This window comes from Monodelphis domestica, chromosome 3, assembly GCF_027887165.1.
Source record: "Monodelphis domestica isolate mMonDom1 chromosome 3, mMonDom1.pri, whole genome shotgun sequence".
NCBI classification, from domain to species: domain Eukaryota; kingdom Metazoa; phylum Chordata; class Mammalia; order Didelphimorphia; family Didelphidae; genus Monodelphis; species Monodelphis domestica.
Genome location: NC_077229.1, coordinates 296,173,128 through 296,198,913, shown reverse-complemented (window position 1 = coordinate 296,198,913; position 25,786 = coordinate 296,173,128). Strand labels below are relative to the sequence as shown.

At 32.8% G+C, this 25,786-nt stretch overlaps 1 protein-coding gene across 3 annotated transcripts in view; it reads right to left on the bottom strand.

The window, feature by feature from the left end:
- The window catches only part of SNTG1 (syntrophin gamma 1), a 1,241,132-nt gene that overhangs the window by 775,579 nt on the left and 439,767 nt on the right, over nt 1-25,786 (bottom strand). For all 3 annotated transcript variants that reach the window (XM_056823896.1, XM_056823897.1, XM_056823895.1), the window contains exon 3: nt 12,920-12,988. The gene's annotated coding sequence lies outside the window, so the exon portion shown is untranslated. The remainder of the gene's footprint in view (nt 1-12,919; nt 12,989-25,786) is intronic.

The window sequence follows — 25,786 nt, the reverse complement described above, 5'->3', positions numbered from 1 at the left end:
GTTTAAGATTCACTATAACTTTTAACATTTATCATTAAGTCTCTGGCCATGTTAAAGCCATTCTTCAATTTCCTCAACCAACAACTAAGTGTCAGCTTAGAGGTTTTTTGATACCAGCCATATGCTGTAGTTTATAAATCCTAGTGTTTTCCTTTATTGATTGCCTTCTCAGATCTACTCAAAAAATGACTTGCCAGAGCCATTTAAACTGACTAGGTCCTCCTACAAAGCTTTCCAAACTTTCCAGACTTCTTTCATGTACCTCCCCTCCATCTGTCTCCCTTCTATTTTTCCTGTTTGTTTCTAAAGAAGGAGGAAATGCATGTAGGGTATTAACCCCAAAGTGTGGCATACATTTATATGCTCTTGGATATTGTATTGACTAGATGCTCTAACAAATAGATTTCCTAGTTGCCTATGAGCAGCACTGGCAACAGCAAAACTTGTTGTAGCTAAAATAATTCTGGACTTTCCCTTAACTGTTAAGTGCTTCATGCAGTAGAGGCATTAAACAACAGCCATTATTATATTCAGAATTTTTCTACCATAGAAGTAGATAATTTAAAAGCAAGATTTTTGAGTTACCCAAGCATAACTATTGAGCAGGTCTGGACACTCAATCCTGCAACTTTTCTTTTTCATAAGGTACAGGACAATGATGATGAAGAACATGATTGGAAATTTTTTTCTTGATAATATCCTTTCTTCCAGATTGGCTTTAAGTAAAATACCCATGGAAGCAGTAGATTTTGAGTGATGCACTGATGGTTCCTCTTTGAAGTGCCCCAAAGGCAAATTAGTTCTAAGAGCTAGGATAGAGATTCCCAGAAGTAGCCGAGAAAAGAAATTTACCTGAAGCCTCTGATTCAGCAGGCTGAACTTAAAGCTATTATCTGTAATCTCATATCTCTTTTACTCAATGTTTATGTTTTGCCTTCCCTGATGTTATCATAGACCCTTCTCCATTAAGAAAGATGAGGATTCTGTCTTTTATTTCCCTCAAATTAAATAGCAGTTGGATATCCTAACTACCTTGATTTGTTTGAGTTCTCCAACTATCTAGGTATTCATAGGAAGTTTTATGCAATCAATTTGACCAATCAGGATACAGAATAAATTTGCAAATCAACAATACTTTGTGGTCCAAGAGTAAACCACCTGAAAGTGCAAAATCAGTGACCCTGAAACTAGCTTACTTAAAATGGGCCTTGGGCAGTCCCTGAGATAGGAGTTAGTCTTAAAGTCTTGGAGACTTCCCTCTTATCTTGGTGTTTGTACTCAAGCTTTGGATTCTTTGTGCTAATGTGTCTTTCTGGTTTTCTCTTCAAAGTACCAAGAAGTCAATGACCTCTTACCTGGAAATTTTCACTCCCTGTTTCTGGCATTCTCCACCTCCTATGCATGCCTTGTTCCTTTCCTGGACTAGCCACTTTTCTATCTATTTTTGTTAGAAAAACATAAACCAATCTCTTCCTTCCTCAAATTGAGTTGTTCCAGCATTAAGTTGTTTACATGTACATGTTGATAGCAGCTTAATAAAGAACATTCTTGACTTTTACAGGCACTGTATTTTTCAGATATTCTTCCCTTCTGGGGAAAGAGGGACTGTCATCCTATAGGGTGCATATCTCATTTTAAATTCCTTCCCTCCTTCTTCCTTCTTAGACCTTTAAGAGGACATTATGCCTTTTATAAATTATGATTATAAATATATTTTCTTTATTGTAAATTAGGACTATTTTTATAAAATTCTGAATATTTTTTAGATTATAGTTTGTTGTAGATTGAGAGTTAGAAGTCACTTTAGTGGACACGTAGGCCAACTTTTTTTTTTTAATAAATCAATAAATCAAGATTTAAAAAAAAAGTTTTGCGAGGTAAGTTAACAAATGATCACAATTTGAACACCAGTATACTGTAAAATGATTATTATCAGTCAGTGAATAAACATGTTCTAAATATGTTCATAAATAAGTTTCTAAAATGTTCCAAACACTTTGATAAATGCTAGGAATAGAAAAGCCAAATACAAAGATCGTCCCTGTACTCCAAAAACTTACAGTGCAATAGAAGAAGACAACACACAAAGGGAAACTGAAAAGGAGTAAGACACAAAAAAGTCAGAGAAGTCCTAAAATAAGAAACTAGGTCCAAAAAGAAGAGACAGCTGACTTGGGACCATCTTTAAATGAAACATTCAGGAGACCTCTTTGCTCCTCCTCTCCAGCTCTTCAATCTGGAGGCTGACAAGTATAAATAAATAAAAATGATGCGTTAAAAGCCAGAAATATTGGTCTTTTCATTTGCTTAGCTGTGATTTATTATTATTATTTTATTCTTCATTTGATTTCTATCAGTCATTCTAAATTAAATCATTTTTTCTTTTCTTTATATTTGAAAAGTCTTAGATTTTTAGAAAAGTGGTTCTTAATATTGCATGATCACTATGCTTTCTTTGTTCCTTTAACATTTTGTTTTCTAAAGAAAAGTTATTTAATAATTCTTTCACTTTCCTTAGAGCTTTGTTTGATAATGGTTTTCTCTTTTTCTTTTCATGTTTTTTTTTAGAATTTTTTCTATTCTTTTAAATATAGAAATAGAAGTGCATTTTAATTGTTAAATATCCATTTTGGCAACAGCAGCTCTGTAAAAGCTATACAGAAAGAGCAAAAGAGTATTCTAGATCTGTGGCCCATAGCCATAGGCAAGAAATCAAAGAACATGAGAAAAAGGGGCAAAAATAAATTATGTTCCAAAATTATTTGGAAAATAGATTTTTTTAAAAGTTCACATTGTTTTGAAAATGAGAAATGATTTGTTGTTATACTAGAGTTAAGTGACACTGTATTAAATTAAACTGCATTTGAAAGCTTTTGTCTTAGTAAACATTGGGGACTTTGTATATTTGCAGCTTGGTATTCACACTAACAGAAGCCTTAGATGACCAGAGAAACAAATGACCAGAACTATAATGCCCAAGACTGAGCTGACAGAGACTCTATGCACTGTTCACATGAGTTCTTCTCTCTAGAAATTATTTATATATATACATATATATATATATATATATAATTTCAATTAATGTTAATCAATATTTCAGGATCTTAGAATAAAAAAAATTAAACTTCAGCTTTTGAAATAGGACTCATCTAAGTATGCTCTATTTTTTTTGTGTTCATTATAAAGTTCCTCCCATATTTATGTTTAAGTGCTTATACTTATCTCTTCAGCCTGCTATCTTTTACTGAATATTTTCAAAGAAAAGAGGAGGAAGAGTCCTGGGGTAGAATGAGGGTGGAGTAATTAAAGCAGGTGGAGGTTGGGCATGCTACCACATTTTCTAAAATGGTCAGTTAGAAGAACAATTATAGCATTTTGTTGTAGCACCAGTCAGATGTTTTAAACTTTAGGATTAAGTGACTGAAATGTAATTTAATTAATTTGCAAGACTAAACTTGTAATTTAATTTAATTCTCTTAGCATCCCCTCTAAAGAACAGTTTATGGGTCAGAAACATTTTAATACATTTGGTTCTCATCACATACAAAATTTTTTCCTCTCAGTATAATCTAGTCTGAACACATTAGAGCAATAGGAAAATTGCTAAGTTTACATTTTTGATGTAAAGCTGAGGAGCAAAATATTCTATTCTATAATAAATCTTTGAAAATGCTGGTGATTTAACTGATCTCAGCATGTGTAAGATCCTCTGGAATTCCTTCATGGTACTGGACAATGAATGAGCTAATTCCAGATATTATATATGCTTTAATTATTATTTTTACATGTGTCTGAAAAGGATCTCTTATATTGAACTTAAGGGCATAAAGCCACATAAGCTAGCAAGATACAAACGAGACCATGTTTTGATGTTGTCTCAATTTGTATAATACTCTACCAGAATCACATTTTTCTTTCTCTTCTCTACATATGGGAAGCTTAATACCTAACTATCCTATAACTGCTTATCACTGCTTGTAGAAGAATGTCCAGCTGATCCCCTTTAGCTCAGCTCACCAGGCAGAATCATTATATATCTCACACCACCAACCAATCACCAACCCATACCACCAGAAACAACTCCCAAAGACCAATTACCAATAACCAGCTACCTCCCAATTACCAACTCTCAACCATAAAAATGTCCAAAAGGCCCTCTCAGTCTTTGTGCTGGCTTTTTATATCCCCCTTTTACCTCACTTCCTGTCTCTCTGGTTTCTACTTCATTTCACTGTGGGCTAGTATTTCTATATATATCTCTATGGTAAAAGGACCTCTAGGTCCCCAGTTAAATTAGAAAAAGGGATTAAGAAAAGTATTTTGGAACTCTCAAACTATAAAAAAGTGAACTCATTTTAATAATAATGGAATATAATTTAGGAGCCTACATTGAATTCCCTTTGTCCTTTAATGGCAATGTAGACTAAAAAGAATTTAAATATAGTATCTTTTTATATAATGCACAATACCCTTTATCTATGGTAAATACTATTAAGTAATGATCTTATGATTACAGTAAAATAAAATAGAACAGTGCTGTTTGTTCAGTAGTTTTAGTCATGTACAACTCTTTTTGACCTTGTTTGGGGTTTTCTTGGTAAAGACATAGAGTACTTTGCCATTTCCTTCTCAAGCTCTTTTTACAGATGAGGAAACTGAGGCAAACCAGTTTAAGTGATTTGTTCAGAGTTGCACAGCTAATAAGTGTCTGAGGTAAGTTTTGAACTCAAGAATTTGAATCTTCCTGACTCCAGGTCTGGCACTCTATCCACTTTGCTACCTAACTGACCTATAAAAAGAGTATTTGTTTTTTTAGAACTATATTAGTATATTAAAACCATATGTATTCTATTTTAGTCATCTCTCTATAAAAGCATGCAAAACTTAATCCATTTACCATATGGACTAATGGTCTGGGAAATTCCCAAACTCAATGCTTCTGGATACAAAAAAAAAACAAAACTTTTTTTAAAATTTATTTTGAGTTGAGTAGAGCAGAGAAGGCAAAGTAATATTGCTTACCTCTTCTCAACACATGCAAAAATGGATAATATGTTTTAATTAAGTTAGAAGTAAAACCAAAAAAGAAATACAAAGCTTCTGAAAAATATCATAATAAAAAGTCCTTAACCATTTTGTCAGAGGAAGACGCTTTCTTTGTGATTCAAATTTCAAAATGATTTTAGCATTAATTTGAGCTCCATTATTCTCCAACCTTCCTTGCCTTGGAGATAGTTTCTAAAAGGGAATAATAACTGTCTTGTAACCCTGAAAATGCATTTAGGCATAAGGATTCTGCTTCTACTTCTCTGAAGTAGATGACTGATAGGGTCCTGGGAAACTAAGTAAAAGTCCTAGATAGTTTGTGTATTATCTCTAGTTACTTTTCTCATATTGAAATTTTCTTTTAGAATGAACTTTTTTCCTATATGTAAATAAAACTTTTCATTATTAGTTCTTATATTTACTGTCTTTGTATTTTATATTTGAATGAATCAAAAGAACATCTTTTAAAAGTATTCTCTTATGGTCTAAATTTCCTACAAGTTGAAAGTAAATATTGTCTAATCATAGCTATTAAGTAGCTGAAAAGAAAGGTGACCCAGAAGTACCAGGTAGAATGTATAAAGGGGAGGAAAAATATGAGGATGTTTTCATCATTTTCTATTTGAGATGTTGTTTATTTTGGCTCACTAAATTTGTTGGCCTATTTGAGTTAAAGGCACATGGTGTAGTGAAAGGAGTACTGCCCCTGGTATTGGTGGGTCTAGACTTGAATTCCTTAGATGAAGCTTACTGACTCATCTTAAGCAAATCATTTAATCTCTTGAAGTTATTTTTTCAAAAACAAAAATAATAATATCTATGAAATCTATCTCATTGAGTTGTTGTGAAAGAACAGACTTTATAATCAAGAAATAATCAACAAGCATTTATTAAACTTCACATACTGTGCTAAGGTGATGAAACTAAAAAGACTAAAGTAGGGGCAGCTGAGTGGTTCAGTAGATTGAGAACCAGACCTCAAGAGGGGAGGTTCTAATTTCAATTCTGGCCTCAGACACTTCCTAGCTGTGTGACCCTGGGCAAGTCACTTAATCCCCATTGCCTAGCCCTTACTGCTCTTCTGCTTTAAAACCAATACATAGTACTGATTCTATGACAGAGGGTAAGAACTTTTAAAAAGAACAAATAAATAAATAAATAAATAAGACTAAAGTGAAAGAAATCCTGCTCTGGAGGAATTTATTGAAAGAGAAAACATAAACATATATAAAAATATGTTTACATATATATAAGTATGTATATATGTATATATATGCATATATATATATATATATATATATATATATATATATATAGGGTATTGTCCATTGAGAGTTCATTACTTATGATTACATATAGTGTGTTAGCTCTGGTATAATTACCCTTCGTGGAATGAACTTACATGTTGGTGTTCTATGACTGTTTCCTGTGTGTTTAAAACCTTGTGAGGAAAGCGTGTTTGATTTATTTGAGAATTAGAATCCAGGTTTTGATGACAATGACTCAGCCTTGTATTTGTGCTTTTTCCTGACTGTCAGAATTCAAATGAGGAGGCAGTAATTGCAAGTTTCCAGGTTGTGAGAGAGACAGTGCCAGTACCAACACTTACTATCCCCATGTAGGTCAACATGATGTCATGAGCATACATAGCTTCTGTTTTGTTGTCTCGGTTGTTTCTAACTTTCCTGACTTGGGAGAATTTTTTAAGACAGGACAGATTGGTCTGCAACTTTGTGACTTAATATATGTTGGAGTTTCTGGACAGTCAAAGCCACTAAAGCAGGAAGTCCTGAGTCAGCCTGCTTGAGCCACCACAATAATACAAACTTGCTAGTTAGAGGTGAAAGCTTGGTTGTACTCTTTCAAGTCTGAAATACTTATCCTTATCCTCAGGGTCCAAGGAAGATTAAAATTAAATATGTGTTATGGAGGAAAACATGTATTTCTTTACTTGTTCTATTTAAGATAGTCTTTTCAAAATTACCTTTTGTAAAACTTTATTGATGTCAAATGATTAAATAATGCTAAGGTGATTTTTATTGGTGGTTTATTTTACAGAGAACACATCAGAATGGGAACTCAAGAGGAGCATAAGTAACAGAATTCCCAATACTTCATGAGTGCACATGGAATCTTGAAGGGAAGATGTAGTCTTGTTCTAGCAGTTTGACTTCTAGTGAAAATGGGAGATAAGAAAAAGACTTCCCAAATTTGTGTGAGCTATATAGATATGATCAAAGCAGATTTGTATAAGTTAACAGGGGTAGAGGAGAAATTAGAATCTAGAGAAACCAAGCAAAAGTAGTTCTTTGATTGATACTCGAAGTAAATCAGGGATCCTAAAAGTTTGAGATGAGATGGGAGAAAAATTTAGGCAAACCACATAGCGCAATGGTGTAGAAATGTTAAAGCTGAATTATTGTATAAAAGTATTGTATTTCTTCAATTCTGAGAGAAAGGGCTAGAAATCAAAGAGCTTTGCCTCATCTGAGAATAAGGGGTTCTCATATTAGTCAACTGAATGCTATTGTTGTCCAGTTCCATTTCTTAGTTGACAATGGGGAACTTTCTAAAATCAGAAAGCTAGAGAAAGAGTAGCATTTGCATAGAGAAGTGAATTGGCTTGAATCACATTTTTCACCATTGTCAAAAAAGGCCAGGGCTACTCAAAACTATTAATTAAATAAAAAATAAATAATTACATCATGTGATCCAAAGTCTTTCTCATCTCTGGAAACATTGTATCGTCTACTATTTAAAAAATTATCTGTATGTCTGAAATATGGTGTAAGAAATATGGTAGAGGATGGATTGTATTGAATGTTGCATATAAATAAAATTACATGTAGATAATTTTAAGAAATAAGACTATAAACATTTCTAGCAGTTCTATATTCCATTTAGGAGCCTCATAGGTTCCTCTTTTCAATTCTGAATCTCTCTGCATTAGTTCATATGTGTCTGTATGGGGGAGGGGGAAATCTCTAATAAGAATAACTTAAAATTCTATATTTCCAAGTCACTCAAGAATATAATAAAATGGTTAAAGCTTCTTACAACTTTACTATCCTCTCATTCTATTATTCAGATCAATGCTTTTCTATTTTCTTTCCTTACACATTTTCCCTCCAGAATCATAATTGTGGATTTTCATTGGTCACTTACTGACTTTTTATAAATTTTTACTTCCACAGAGAAAGCATCTATTTCCATGGCTTCAATTTTATTTTTCATCAATGTCCCTTTATTATATTTCTAAGAGATGACTAAAAAACTTTACTTGTATGTATTGCCAGATAGTGAAATGCTTGTATCCAGAAAATCAACTTTTTCATCAAAATGGCTTTCCTCCTCTCTATTTCTGTCTAGGCTACCAGTGTTTTCTAGCCTCCCATGTTCAAAACATCATGGTAATCTTTCCTATTTACTTCCTCTATGACCCAGAAATATTTACTTTCTCAGGATCTCAGATATCTCACATAAGAAATGAAATAATCCATCATAACCTAAAGGGAGCACTGTGGACATTAATCAAGGTGTCCAAATTATAACTAGTTGCCATTCATAGCACAGGTTCTACTTCTTCCTTTTTGCTAAACTAGATTCTAATAGACTTCCAAGATATATGTTTGTCAACTAATCCTAATCAAATTTATCATCATTTCCCTCTATTTAGCCACATTCTTCCTTCCCAGAAAAGTATATTGAACTCTCTTAAGTCAGTATTATCACCATTCTAAGCATTTAGATGGGAATAAGTAAACCAATTCAGAATCATTCTTCACGTTCATCATACTACTCATTCCTTTCAGTTCCTGGGAACAAACCCTTACTTACTAAGGCAGAAAACTGATCTAGACTGATGCATCCAGTTTCTCACCTCTCCCTTTCTGCCTGTGATGAAATTACTCATAAATATGCTAAAGTAGAAGCTTGAGATCACATGGTACTGTCCAATGGTCACAAATGAAAAGCAGAAAGGGATAGACATTACCAATTGGCATCACTGTATCATCCCAACTCCATTCTATTTCACCATCAAAAGATACACATACAGGGATGTATGTGTACTTCATCATTATCTTTCCACAGACATATAAAGTAGTGAGAAGGCATATTTTCCTCAGTTTTACACGTGACAAAAATTAGGTTCATAGAATTTAATTGACTTGTCCAACATCAGAATTAGGTCTATATATATTGGTCTTAAAACTAAAAATGCTCATGAGTTACACCCAAAATGTATGAGTTTATATTTAATAAGTAGCTACATTGCACAGAGGTCATAGAGCTTGACTGAATGAGGAAGACCTGAGCATGAATCCAGCTTCAAATAGCAACTATGTGACCACGAACAAGTCAATTTACTTCTGTTTGTCTCAGTTCGCTTATCTGTAAAATAGGGATGATAATAATAATGCTAAGTTTATTGGGATGATTAAATGGGATGATATTTATAGACCTTTGAATCCTCAGAGTTCTAAATAAATGCTAGTTATTACTATTATTATTCCAACAGATGTTAGCTAAAAACAAAGACATTTACTAAGATAGTGTTGCAAGAATAGTAGCTACTCAACATTTTCTTCCCTTTTCCACATAATAAGACTGGGAGTTACTCTAACACAAATTATTCTTGAACAATTGTCAGTGGAAAGAATGCACAAAAATTTAAAGTACATTTGTTTGTGAGGTGCATGAATCAGGAATACATGGCCATAGCAAATGATGCTTCTGGTACTGAAGGACTTTTCTGCCATAGAACTGGTCCCTGGAGTTCTCTGGCCCAAGATTTAAACATTTTACATTACTTCAGATGTGTGCTAATCAATAATTCCACTGTGTATAGCTGCTAAAGTCAACAAATTCAATCCTGACCACATTTCAGCAACTTTTATTATATTTCAAATATGTCACTAGCCCACAAATTTTCCACTTCAGTGATTATAAGGAGGCTAAGTAAGACATGTCCTGTTTATGAATACATTTATACATTCTCTGCTTTTCATTTCTAGGGTTAAGGCCTATAGAAAAGCTAATGAAAAATTAGTTTTCATATTTTTGTGATGACTTACACAAAAACAGAAATCTTTTTTTCTTTGTTTAAGATATGTCACTCTTGGTAATGAAAAGCATACTGTAGGTATGCCTTTGTTTTTATCATGTCAATTCAACAATTATTTATTGATCATACACTATGTGAAAATCCCTGTGGCATAACGAGAGATGCACAAATGAGACAGGCTAACACATATTAGGCATTGTACAGGTGTGCAAATAAATATAATACAAGGTAGAATATGAGAAATATGTATATAGTACAAAGTGATGTCATTTTTTGGAGATGTGAGAGATCACATTCCATTTTAAGAAAAGAGGGAAACTTCAATGAGGGAGTTGTACTTAAGCTCAGCTTTAAAAGATAAGCAGAATTTGACATGTGAAGAAAGGATTATAGTTAGAAGAAATGGCATATATAGGAGTAGACAAAATCAGCTTCCCCAGATAAACTCCAAAGTCTCATGTTAATAGATTTCCTGAGGTTGGCAGCTTCTAGAGAGTCTCTTCACCCCAGATTCCTTGGCTTAATATCTCCTGCTAATCACTCTTTTTTTATAGTTTGTGTAATACAAAGGCCATTCCCCTCCTTAGAAACAGCCCTAATTCAAGGCATGCTAAGTCCAACTTGCTCTGTTGCAGCAATTTTACTGTAAATGACCCTTAGTGAATTATAAGGCTAGCAGCAGCAGTTAGAATCCTACAGTCATTCCTTTTTGCCTCTTTTAATTACAAGAAGACTTAGATGCAGAAGGTGAAGGATTCCAGAACCCTGGCAAAGTTCTCCTCTCATTCTGGCCCAATGGGAAATTTTTTTCAATTTACTGAGTTTAGTTATGTTCACATGATAATTCTCTTATATATATATAAAATGTAAATAATTATATAAAACTTCTCCAAGCAAGTATAATATTCTATTTTGAATGCTGCCCCCAAATTTGGACATTCAGAAACTTGAACACCAGATTCATTAAAGATGCCTGCTATTTTTTCATTTTTAAAAATATAATATTTTATTTTCAAATTCTATGTAAAACCATTTTAGACATCTGTTTTCTAAAATTCTGAGTTCCAAATTATTACCCTCCTCTTATCCTCACCCTTCTCTTTGAGGTGGTAAGCAAGTTGATTTGTTTTACATATGAGATCATGCAAAACATTTCCACATTGGTCATATTGTTAGAAGCCTCAAAATACACTCACAAAAATAAAGTGAAAATAAGAATGCTTCTATCTGCAATCCAATGCCATCAGTTATACTCTAGAGGTACACAGCATTTTTCATTATGAGTCCTTTAGAATTTTCTTGGATCATTTTATTGCTAAGAATAGTTAAGTATTTCATAGTTGATTATTATATACATTTGCTATTACACTCAATAATATTCTCCTGATTCTGCTCACTTCACTTTGTATCAGTTCAAATCTTCCCAGGTTTTTCTGAAATCATTCTGCTTGTCATTCATTTTTTATAGTTTAATGGTATTCCATCAAAATAATATATATTTTTAGCCATTCTATAATTGATAAACATTATCTCAATTTCCAATTTTTTGTTACCATAAAAAGAGCTGCCATAAACATTTTTGTGCAAATATCCTTACCCTTTAAAAAAATCTCTTTTGAAGACAAACCTAGTAGTAATATTACTAAGTCAAAGTTTTCTAGTCCTTTGGACATACTTTCAAATTCTACTCCAGAATGTTTGGATAAGTTTGAAACTCCACCAACAGTATTTTATTATCCTAATTTCCCCACATCCCCTCCAACATACAACATTTTCTTTTTCTGTTATATTAACCAACTTGTTAGGTATGAGTTTATACTTCAGAGTTGTTTTAATTTGCATTTCTCTAATTAATATAAATTTAGAACACTTTTTTTTAAAAAGGACTATTTTTTGTCTTTGATTCTTTCTCCTGAAAACTGTTTTTGACCATTCATCCATTGGGGAAAAAATGACTTCCATTTGGATTGCTACTCAAACTGGCCGGAATAAATGGCTTCTTGCTTCATTCTTAATTTATTCATTACTGATATTTTACTACTCCAACTTCAAGAATCAAAATTGGTGAGTCCTGACCTTTGTTGGTCCTCTCAAACTCCATTACATATGATTGAAAGAAGATATTCTGGAAATCATAGGACAGATTCAAGAAAAGTAAATAGGGCAATTTGAATGGAGCATAGAATGGATATAGGGAAGTATTAAGACATTTAGAGAGCATTGTTTAGTATTAGAACATGAAGAAAGTACAAAATAAGGCAAAGGAATTTTAAGTTAACTTTAGGAGGTTATGGGAAATAGATAATGAAGTGAAATTGTCATAGTTGCGTATTGGGATTTTTGTTCTAACAAATGTGTCTAGGATGAAATAGAGAGTTGGAAAGATTGGAGAAAGGAAAATATTTTAGGCAATTGGTGTCATAATTTTGGGGGTTGATAAGGCCCTCATCTTGAGTTGTGATAATATGAACAAAGATGAAAGAAGGAAGGCTTGGGATAAAATTCCTATTTCAGGATGTGGAACCAGAGCTGATGAGTATATGTGGTAAGCAAGAAACAAGGACTCAAACATGAAACTGTCGTCAAGTTTGAATAACTGAAGAAAAAAATTACCTTTATTTTCTTCCCTTTAGGATTTTTGACAACCCATCTTTCTTTGATTTTGATAAACCTTTCATTTTTTTTCCAAAGAAACAGTACGGCAGGAACATCACGATATTATAATATTTTAGGGCTACAAGACATTTTTTTCCATTTAGTTTAAAACCTTTTATAGAAAAGGAAAAATGAAGACAAGAAATAACTTACCCAGGAGCATGTGCCAGTCAATGGAAGAGCCAGGAAAAGATGACAGATTTTCTGTCTCCAATTTCAATGCTTTAAAAAACAAAACAAAAATTTATGTATCTATATGCATATATATCACATAATATTTTATTTGTCATTTACATAGATTATATCCCATTTTGTATTGACAATTCTTTGAGATGATCATAATACAGGTTTTTAAGATATTTAAAATATGCCAGAGAATCATTAAAACTAGAGTTTCAAATGTAGGAACAAATGGATAATCACACAAAAATAGAAAAAAATCAACAAACTCCACATATTGATTAATTTCTCCTAATGTAGATATTCTGTAAAATTGATTATATTATTTGTCTTCTAAATAATGTTTTTATATTACTATTAAAGTACATTTGCAATTCCTGCTGGGCAAATGTCAAAGGGAAGTATCCTGCTTTATTTTATTTTTAAATTCTGAGAATATTCCATTAAGAGCAGATATTTTGTACAGGTAGTAGTAGTAGTTTAGCTGACATTGATGTAAAAATTTTAATTCAATTCTCACTTATAAAAGTCATTATATGGTCCTCAACTAAGGTTTATGAGAATATAACATATGTTTATATGTGTCTATGCATGTAGGTGTGTTTGCATATAATCAGTCTTATGTAAGCAACCCTAAAGTAGATATGAAGCTAAAAAAAGATGTCACTTTTCCAAGGTCTCAGAAGCAACAAATGGAAGAGTCTGAAATCAAGCTAAGTTTTCTGAATGTGAATTCTTTACTACCTTACTTGGAGAAAGAATAGGTAGTTGCTTCTGTGCTATATGTAACTTCATCAGAGACCACTCTTTTCCTCTGCAATGATGCCTGAAATTCTTATTTTGTTGTTCAGTTGTTTTTCAGACATGTCTTTTGAATCACTCTTCATGACCCTCTTTGAGGTTTTCTTTTTTGGCAAAGATATTGGAGCGGTTTGGCATTTCCTTCTTCAGGTCATTTTACAGATGGAAAATCAAGGCAAATAGTTGTGACCTGCAGGGGACATACAACTAGTAAGTTTCTAGGCCAGATTTGAACTCAGGAAGATATCTTCCTGACTTTAGGGATGCCTCTGTATCCACTATTCTGCCCTTGAAATTTATTACTAGAGATTAATTTTGGGGGGTCTTGAATCCTTTTTGGTTTTCTGGTATGAAAATACAAGAATGAAAAGTTAATGTATTATACTTTAACAGTTAGTAACAAGGCTGTAGCTTTAGAACTATAAGGTATCTGAGAAGCTTCTTTTCTGAACCCCTCATTTTATATAGATGAAGAAAATCAAAAGGGATTAAATTATTTGGCCAAGGGCACACAGGTAGGAAGAGGCCAAAGCAAATTGAACCTAGACCCCTTGACTCCAAATCTAGCAGTCTTTTCACTATAGTATCACACTTTACTATTACACCTTATTTCCCGCTATCCACTTTCTTCTCCAGTTGTGACTACATTTCATAACCACAGAATAGTACTATTTGAGTAGCAAATCAATGCTGCCCTTCTTTTTGATTAACTTGAAAGCCTTGCCTTCAGTGTACTTTGAACACAACCCAAAAGTTAGGAGTAGTACATGAATATTCTTTGTTGATAAGGTTAAAATTGAAAGTGATTATGTTACTTTGGAAATTGTTCAAGATCTTTTCTGACCAAATGTTAGGTCCTAGTGGAATTTAGGCAGGTTATAATGACATTAAAGCTAGACTGCTGGACTTGAAATAAGGAAGACAGCATTTCAAATCCTGCCTCAGATATTAATTACTCTGTGACTCTGGACAAGTCAAATATCCTCTCCCAGGCTCAGTTTCTTCATTGGTAAAATGTTGCTAGAAATCATTGAGTGATTGTAATATAACATGGAAAGTGTTTTGCAGACCTTAAAGTACTGTATAAATGCCAAATACTGTCATTATTATAATCATACTTATTTCCCAGTTTAATACCATTTCATTAATGCTTTACTTCAAAGATGCCATGTCACAGGGACAGTTTGGCAGAGCAGTGGATTGAGAGTCAGACCTAGGGATGATAGGTCCTAGGTCTAAATCTGGCCTCAGATACTTCCTAGCTGTGTGATGCTGGGCAAGTCACTAAATATCCATTGCCTAGCCCTTACTGCTCTTCTGCCTTAGAACCAATGCACAGTATGGATTCTAATACCATCTCATTTATAATGTAACTTTGTTTTTTTCCCATGAATAACAACAAAAAGGTAGAATGGATACACAGATGGTCTCTAAATTAAGAAGATCAGTGTTCAAATACTACCTAAGATAAATGCTGGCTAGTTGAGCCTGGTCCCAAGAAACTTTCTAATGAATTATTTTCTTTACAAGAAGGTTAAATATTTATTATTTTTAATCATTATGTTTAACACTGTTCTATGAATCTTTTATTTATGCCAGGAATTTGTGAATTATTCAACATTAGGAAAACCATAAGCATAATTGACCATATCAATAACAAAACCAACAGAAAACACATGAATATCTCAATAGATACAGAAAAAAAAAAAACTTTTCACAAAATTCAAACCATTCCTATTAAAAACACTAGAGAACACTGGAATAAGTGAAGCAGTCCTAAAGATGACAAATGACATCTATCTAAAATCATCAGCAAATGTTATCTGCAATGGGGATAAATAAGAAACCTTATCAATAAGATCAGAAGTGAAGCAAAGTTGTGCATTGTCACCACTACTATTAAGTAGTGTACTAGAAATTCCAGCTATAGCAACAAAAGAAGAAAGCATTTAAGGAATTCAAATAGGCCATGAGGAAATAAAGTCATTACTCTTTACAGGTGATGGAATACTTGGAGAATCTTAGAGAATCAACCAAAAATGTATCAAAACAATTAACAACTTTAGCAAATTGGAAGGATATAAAATAAACCCACATTAATCATTAGCATTTCTCTATCCTACCAATAGCATCCAACAACCCAACAACAAGCAATGGAAATAGCAATCCCATTTAAATAGTTGTAAACAATATAAAATACATGGGAGAGGTTGTGAACATTGAATTTGTTATCATACATATCCAATAGACCTTGACTCATGGTTGTTCCTGCCCATTAAGTAGCCTGTGACCATTCTAAAACCCAACACGTTTTCTGCAGGCAGTTTGCAGGCTTTTACAAAGGATGATGAACACCCTTGACTTGAAAGCCTCTTTTCTCCTTTCATCCTGGCTAAATTCTTCATAATATGCCCAGAGGAAAACACCCAACTTGACAACAACCCAAGCTAATAACTTTGCTGAATTAGAAAATAATAGATTCCAAATACAAGTTAATGATTCCATCAGAGTTCATAAGAAATTTTGCACTACTTATATCAACCCCCTTGCCTACATTTCTACTATTGTTAAGTAGAAGGAAGGGATTAATGCTACTTTGTCCTTGGGTGATGCAATAATTGTTCTCAAACTATCTAGCTCCCCAATACCACTAAATGAGATCCTTTTATGCATTCCATTGCTATTATAATGTCTGATAATAATAATAATAAGACCATTACTAATTGTTTTTTCTTGAAAATCCAACCTTTAATCATACTTTAGTCAATAATTTTGATAATAACCTTTGGTCCATCATGTATCACTCTTCTAAGACACTGCTGGGTTAACCAGGCCCACTCACAGTATCTGCAAAATGGCTATATCTGAAGCCTGCATAGTAGTTTTGTTGTTGCTGTTGTTGCTGTTATTGTTTATTTTTGATAGTTTAGGACTTATTCCTTTCTTCCCGTGAATTAGTTGGGACATGTTGAATAATCTATTGAGCAACTCACCAGTATCGCTTTTTAACCACACTATAGGATTAGTTGAAAACCAACCTTCCAAAAACCTGGGGGCATGATGGTTTAAACATAAAAAGAAAGGTGTGGTTATAATCTACAAACCTGTAAAACTACATGGAGATTGGATGAATTTCTTCTGATCCCTAGCTGAATATATAGAGGTCTCCAAATTAGAGTAGGCTGCTATGAACCACTGATTTGAAAATTTCCCAGGTCATGTGTGAGTCCATTTCCTCTCTCCAAATTGAGGTAGATTCTATAGCATAAATGTTCTTACAAAACCATAGGGTTTTATACTTTCTTACAGCTTCACAATAAGGGATATGATCAATATCTTGTTCCTACATTAACTAATATGGGAAAATTATTAACAACTTTCAGGAAATCTAGTAAGTAATATCAGAAATAATATTACCCACTTCAGGTAACTCCTAGTGGAATCCCTCTTCTTGATTCACTTGACTTTAAAGAAATTATTTAGCAGCTATCTTTGATAAATAGGCCCTAACTGCCCTCTGCCTTATAACTCATTTTAGAATTTGCATTAATTGTTACATTAAAGCCTGTTTCAGGTTAGTTACAAAGAGTTTTTAAGTGTGCTCTACCAACTATGATCCTGTTAAGAATTTTATAGAATTAGTGTATAGGTATCAACCCTTGAAAAGTTAAATCTCTCATGGATCAAAAGAGAGAACTAAGAGAACCATATTGATGCTATTTTGTGTGTCAGTTTGAGCTGGTTCATTGACAACATTTTGTACAGTTGCTGGAGTTGTCTCATTTTCTTGAATTAAGTAAAGTGATGTGATTTGGGGGAAGTAATTTATTATTATACCACTAATTATTTTTCAGAATGGAATAAACCAGTCTTTAAACTTTGGAAAATTCCTATATATAAAAAGAGTAACTGATAAACATAACTCCACTACAGAAACCTTTGTGAAACTCTCTTTAGAGTCTTTGTGCCTAGGTGCAGGGTCTGGACCTTAATAGTAAGGCATTTTTATGCCTTGCTAATAAATCACTGAGGTCAGATTTTGTTTCCTCAGGTAATATTAAAATTACTCACCAAAAAGCAAAATATAAAAATGATAAAACAGGAAAATATTATGCATCAAGTGAATCTTAATAGAAATAGAAGTTGTAATTATGTAATCAAACAAATTTTAAAACTCCTTCAAAACATAAAAATAAATAATAAAACTAGATTTTGCTGAAAGTAACCAAAGACAATAACCCAGCCCAATGTCAGTATTAAACTTAGAGTTTACAAATTGCTCTTCTGTCTTGGAATTGATAATTTGTATCATTTATAAGGAACAAAAGTAAGGATTAAAAAGAGATATGGCAGTTTGAGCTGGCTCTAGCACAATCCTGGATGTAATTCACTATTAACTGAAACAGATATAGGTGGAATGAAAGCACATACCCACATACATACTTATATACACACACAGTTTCACCTAAAAATACATCAAATACATAAGATTAAATTCTTAAAGGAGTTGAATATTATCTTCAGAAAGAAAACTAAAAGAAGGAAAAATGAAAGACACAATTTTTCTGAGAATATCTGTCTCCCAGATGATGCCTTCTTTGATAGGGGTAATGGGAAGAGGAGCTGGGACACTTGTGGATAAATTCTATTAATAATAAAAAAGAAAAGGCAAAACTACATGGCTATTTGTTTTGTGTACTTTTTTACCAATACTTATCTTAAATAGCTGAAATAGCAGAGAATTCTGAGTAACAGAACAGAGAACGAAGCATGAACTAGGCAAATCAAACTATCACTGCCCTTTCTGATGATAATATTCAAGGACACTGACCCCAAGAACTTTGGTAATAGAAATTCGCCTGCAGCCAGAATTGTTGGGAGAAATCATTATGGAGAAAGGGCTCAAATTGCCCACTACAGCCAGCAATACCTGTTAACCAGTTACCATCACCAGGCAGTTACAAAACCATTGAGGGTGATAGCTACCCTGCCCACAGCACCTAGAGCCATCATCCAGGGAAGCAATTCCTATGGAGGAATGTGCCATTCTCACCAATTACCAAACAAATGCCATTCATGGGACAAACAGGTTACCTAGTAGAAGTAGTAAATAACCGGGAGAGAGATGCAGAAAGCAACATGTACCAGGAAAGTTAACCAACTACCAGTACCTCAACCACTATTTCTCAGAACCGATGGAAACAGCCCAGGACCCTGAATCCAAGAGCATTGAGAATATCAATGTTTTCCCTCTAATGTATGAAAATATCATGCTGGGAAAAAAAAACACTCATGGAAAGCGAAGCTGAAAATTCCTTCAATAAGTAGCCATAGCTACCAAAAACCTAGAAAAGAAAATTGTTGTCACCAAAATCTGGTGTAATCAGATGGTTCAAAACCAAAAATCCCAAATTTATTAGTGAAAATGACATTAAAGGAAAAGCATTAATATATTTCTTTATTTTCTTTCTATACCATAAGGAAGATGGTACTTTCCATTTGACTTGTAGCTTAAATCTCCTATGCATGCAAACTATTCCATTTAGAAAGTGAGTTTCCTGAGATCAAGAAAGGTCTTATTTTTCTATTTGCATCTCCAATAATGAGCATAATGTTTTGCAAAGAGCAAGTTTATATATTTATACATATTTCATTTTCATATATTCATATTGTTTCAAATAAGTAAAATAAAAGCTAACTGATGGCAGAGACAATTTCCATTTTGGTTTTTGATCCCTATTCTTTTTCTAGTGGCTGACTCACAGAAGTCACTTTATAAATGTTTATTCAATTTAGTTAAAGGTTTCTGTGCTTCAATTTATAATTATTTTTATGTCTATTTTCTAGATATTGACTTAGATAAGTCCATTACTTCTTTTATTCACATTTTTTTAATACTGAACTTCACCAATATTTGAAAATTTTAAGAATTAAAATATTATTTTCCTATAGTGTTTGATATGTTTCTTAACTTCAGAGAGCTATTTTTTTTTGTTTTTTGTTTTTGAAAAATGTATTAAATAGCCTTTAAGTCACAAAATTGGTAGATCCTAGGGGCAATCTTCAAGGGATATACTTCAATTAGGTATGACATCAAAAGTGAAAGTAGTAAATTTGGAGGGATTTACTTCTCCCTTGCTTGGGCAAATATCTTTCTTGGGCTCTGATGTTTTACAAAATGTTTCTATCTAGAAGGCAAAAGGAAGATGCTTCTTCTAATTGAAGGAACATTTTTGGTCTTATGGACCCTTTGACAGTATGGTGAATCTCAAGAACTCCACAGAATATTGTTTTTTTAGTGCATAAAATTAAAAATACATAGAATTAGGAAGGAAACCAGTTATGTGGCAATAGTTTTCAAAATTGATTTTTAAATAGATTCATAAGCCCTCAGGTTAAGAATTTCTATTTTAATACACAAATAACTACACTTGAAATTAATAAAAATGAATAAGAAATTTATTATTGAGAAAAGCTGTATTCTAATGATAATAACATTTATCATGCACTATAAATAGAAAAATGGGTTCAATTTAAAGTACATGAAAATTGATTTAGATAGCAGCCACTCAAAGGCTCTCCAGCTGTTCTATATAACAACTTTGAGTTTGGTAGTCATAATTAACCATTAAAATATCTGACATTTTCAGATTGCTTACAGTGTGGCAAAATAGCATTAATAAATTTGTAATTATTATATCATTTGATCCTCATAATAGCTGACAGACAGTTGCTATTATTATTCCCATTTTACAGTTAGGGAAAGTGAAGCAAAAGGATTAAATGCCTTGTCCCAGGTCATACAGCTAGGAGGCATTTAAGACCAGATTTGAACTCTGGTCTTCCTGGCTTCAGTGAAGGCACTCTATCTGCTGTGCCACTTTGTTACATTTCATAATCTCAATTTATGGAAATGTCTCAAGTTTCTTTTTGTCTTCCATGCTGATTTTACTAGATAAAATAATCACTTTTGTAATTGTTCAGTCCTTTACTCCTCTCAAATTTTTCATGACTTCAGACTAAGTAGAGTCAGACATTTCTATCCTCTAATATTTCTCATAATCTGTTCAACCTCATGTTTGTGGCTTCAATTACACTATTCATATTATTTTCTGCCATTGCCTTCTCCTTTTATCTTCAATCTTTCCCAGCATCAGGATCTTTTCCAACGAATCTTCTCATTATGTGACCAAAGTATTTAAGCTTCAGTTTCAGGATTTGTCCTTTCATTGAAGAGTCAATTTCTTTAAATATCAGTTGATTTGATCTTCTTGCTGTCCAAGGAATCTTAAAATTTCTCATATTCCCTTTTTGCTGTTGTTGTTTAATTACTTTTCAGTTTTGTATGACTTTTCATTACTCTGTTTTGAGTCATATTTCCACATTATTTCTATTTGCAGTAGAGTGATCTTTTAAGGTCAACATCCTCACTCATATCCTCATTGAACCATGTGATCAATCATGTTTTTCTTCTGTGTGTCTACTTGCTCAGTTCTTTCTCTGAATATGGATAGATTTCTTTCTCCTAGGTCCCTTGGGATTGTCCTGGATCATTGCATTGCTACTAGTAAAGAAGTTTATTACATTTGATTGTGCTACAGTGTTTCACTTTCTGTGTATAATGTTCTCCTGGTTCGGTTCATTTTATTCTGCATCAATTCCTGGAGGTCTTTCCAGTTCACATGGAAATCTTCCAGTTCATTATTCCATTCAACACAATACTATTCCATCACCATTATATACCACAATTCAATCCCCAATCAAGGGATACACCCTCATTTTCTAATTTTTGCCATTATAAAAAGCACATTATAAATATTTTTGTACAAGCATTTTTCTTTATTATCTCTTTGAGGTACAAACACAGCAGTGCTTTGGCTGGATCAAAGGGCAGACAATCTTTTAAAGTCCTTTAGGCATAGTTCCAAATTTCATTCCAGAATGGTTGTATCTGTTCAGAACTCCACCAGCAATGCATGTGTCCCAATTTTGCCACATCCCCTCCAAGATTTATTATTTTCCTTTACTGTCATATTGGCCAAACTGCTAGGGGTGAGGTGGTACCTCAGACTTGTTTTGATTTTTCTCTAATTATGAGAAATTTAGAACAATACTTCAAGTGCTTATTGATAGTTTGGGTGTCTTTATCTGAAAACTGCCTTTTTTCCCTTGACCATTTGTGAATTGGAGAATGGCTTGATTTTTTGTACAATTGACTTAGCTCCTTATAAATTTGAAAAATTAGACCTTTGTCAGAGGTTTTTGTTATGAAAAATTTCACCCAATGTATTGCTTATCTTCTCATTTTAGTTGCTTTGTTTTTGTTTATACTAACCTTTTAAATCTAATGTACTCAAAATTATTCATTTTGTATTTTGCAGTATTCTCTATCTCTCGCTTGATCTTAAATTATTTCCTTTCCCATAGATTTGACAGGTATACTATTCTGTGTTCACTTAATTTACTTATAATTTCTCTTTTTGTATTTAAGTCATTCACCCATTCTGAATTTATCTTGGTATAGTGTGTAAAATGTTGATTTCAACTTAATCTTTCCCATACTTTTTTCTAATTTTCCCAGCATCTTTTGTCAAATAGTAGATTTTTGTCCCAAAAGTTGGGATATTTGGGTTTATCATACACTGTCTTGCTGAGGTGATTTACCCCAAGTCTATTCTACTGATGCTTCTGTCTTTTGACCAGTACCAAATTGTTTTGATGACCACTGCTTTATAGTAAAGTTTAAGACCTGATACTGCTAGGCCCCCCTCCTTCACATTTAAAAAAAAACATTTCCCTTGATATTCCTGATCTTTCATTCTTCCAAATGAAATTTGTTCTATTTCTTTTCTAATTCAGTAAAACAGTTTCTTGGTAGTGTGATACATATGGCCCTGAATAAGTAAATTAATTTGGCTAGGATTGTCATTTTTATTATGTTAGCTTGTCCTACCCATGAGCAATTAATGTTTTTTTTCCAATTGTTTAGATCTAGTTTTAATTTGTGGAAAGTGTTTTGTAGTTCTATTCATATAATTTATGTGTTTGTCTTGGACAATAGATTTCTAATTTCTTTATTGTCTAGGTTGATTTTAAATGGAGTTTCCCTTTTTAACTCTTGCTGCACAGTTGTGTTGGAATATATGAAATGCTGATGATTTATGTGGGTGCATTTTTATCCTGAAACTTTGCTAAAGTTGTTGATTATTTCCACTATCCTTTTAGTTGATTCTCTAGAATTTTTTAAGTAGACCATCATATCATCTTCAAAGAGTGATAGTTTAGTCTCCTCATTGCTTATGTTAATACTTTTTATTGCTTTTTCTTCTCTAATTGCTAACACTAGCATTTCTAGTATAATGTTAAATAATAAAGGTGATAATGGGCAACCTTGCTTCACACCTGATCTTGTTGGGAAGGCTTCTAATTTATCCTGATTGTAGATGTTTACTTTTATTGTTATTTAAAGGATGTTTTAATATGTGTTTCTAAGTTAATTCATTATTAGTATGGTGGCTTGTTCATAAAAGTTTATTGAATCAATATTTGATTAATGAATGCTAGTATCAGAGATATCAGGAACAAAAGTCATTTTAAAAGCAATAAATGAGTATGAGGGTTTTGTGATCACTGTCAAGTTCTATATAATTAATTTAAGAATATAGGATGGTACAATTTAGAATTGGAAGAGATTTCAGAGAGTAAGTTAGCCTGCTTCATATGGAAGAATCTAAAAAATAACCCACCCAACAAAGTATATTCTATAGATACCAGTTATTTGTAGTGTCAGTATAAATGAGATCATTTAATTTTCCATTTAACTGCTTGCCCACTACATCTTTTCCTACCTATCAAATTCCTTTCTCCCATAATTATCTCCCAAAAATATTGTTCAAAGCCTAAGATCCATTGAGTGTTCAAAATGCCAGGTTAAGAACATATATATATATTTAGATGCAAATGTAATGTGTTTGAACTAAGGAAATATAAAATTAAAGCTCCAGGAGAAAAATACAAACAGTTCACATCTATGATTACTCAGAATTCATAAGTCCATAAAAATAACTAATCATTTGTGATGGGTTCATGAGAAAAATATGTACATAAAAGACAAATAGAGATGAAAAGATAATCTCAGATCAAGTTAGCCAATTGTAAGAGGGTTTAGTAATGACAGAAAATAAACAACCATCTGCAAGGATGGAGGAATAAAAGACATGCTGTCAAATGTCATTTTGCTTAGAAAGCAAACATTGAGCCATGATTGGTGTTACTGGTTTCATCTGAAAGAGAGTTTTTCCTCATATTCCTGTATTAGACACATGAGCTTTTAAATATAATTTATAATCAATTAACGAAAAGACTGAACGGTGATTTGCAAACTATTTCAAATTTAAAATTATACTCATCTCAGATAATGTAGTCAGCTATGTTCATGTGAATTAATGGCATAATGCTGACTCACACTGCATTCTAAACCAAGCATTTCCAACTGCTTGATGTTTCAAAATGTAGCAGTAATATGTGAAATATTATTCCCCTATTGCCCTATGATGATTTTTCTGATGAGCCAAAAATTATTCCACAATGTGGAAAATAATTACTCAAATGTAATCTGCATCCTTCATCACAGAAAGTTCACACCCAGGGCAGCTGTTTGAGGATGAAGCTTTTTTCCCCTTATTTTTAAAGGAAACTTTCCACCATGGAGATACCTGACTTCCTATGGCTATGAAGTATTGATTTTTATTTTTTTTTGTCAAGAGAGTTGGTAAAACCAACAACCTTTAAAGAAGTATGTTTCTGATGTATAGACAAGGATAACAGAAAGAAAAATCATGGAAAAACAAATGTAAAAAAGAGTAAAGCTAAAAGAAGCAAACATTTACTGAAGATGTACATATTATAAGATAGAATTATTTATTCTTGTCTATTTGGGGTTCAGTTTCTCCTTTGGATTGAGCTACACTTACCATTATCTTGTCATCCTGCTTCTCTCTTTCTGAATTTCCTGGCACATTAAAAGGAATTTCACAATGTTGATTGACTTGACTTGCCCAACCTTCTCTAACCTTTGAGAAGGAACAGATAGACACCTCTTCTTATGAAGCCCACTTCTTCTATTTTGCCAAAGGCTCTCTCCCTGAATGGCTATGCATTTAACTTCTGAGATCTGATATAATGAGTGTGTGTTTGTCTTCAACAGTAAGGAATAGGAGAGATGAGGAACTGCTGTCAGTTGTGTTCATGTGAATCGATGTATCTCTTAATAAGAGAAAACTGAATGCTGTAAAATTCTCATTTGTAATAGAGTATTAAAGAATATAAAATAAAATAAAAGTGCATTGGTCTAGGATTCCCTTTCCTTTTAAAATGTTGTATTTATAATTCCTTTCACTTTTCCAAATGAAAATATCTCTATTCCATTGGGTATTAGACAAATTAGGCAACGTCTTCATTGTTATGCTCAAGCACCAACAGTTTAAAGTAACAAGAAGGTGTATCTCAAATTGATGAAAGAAACTGACCCTTACAATTTGATAAACATAAAACACAAACCAGTTCAGTTCTTTTATTGCCCAATATGATTACTTGTTAATTGTGTGTAGCAGGTGGGATGCTGTGAAGTAGCTTTAGTTTGTGACCTAGAAATACATTTATTGGAGATGATCCAGAAAATTCCTTCACTTATATGTGTGTTTCTGTGCTGAATTTTAACCTGACACATTGAATAGAAATAAATCTTAACTATTACCTGGAAACCTAACATAAGTAAGCAAGGTGAGCTGTCCCATTTTTATTTGACCTACCTTTTTATATTTGTATTTTGTGAGCCCAGGATAAATAGAAAAAGAGTACTTGAAAACAGTCACCAGCTAAATTTCTGACTGGACTAGACAGTTCTAAAATGTAAAATTGGTTTTGAACTGTATCTGTAGCAAAAAAAAAAAAGATGTTTCTTTCTTCCCTCAAAAGCTTCTACTCTTAATGAAGTTATAGACTGTGGTAGGTCAGAGGTATGGCAGAGAAATTGTTGCC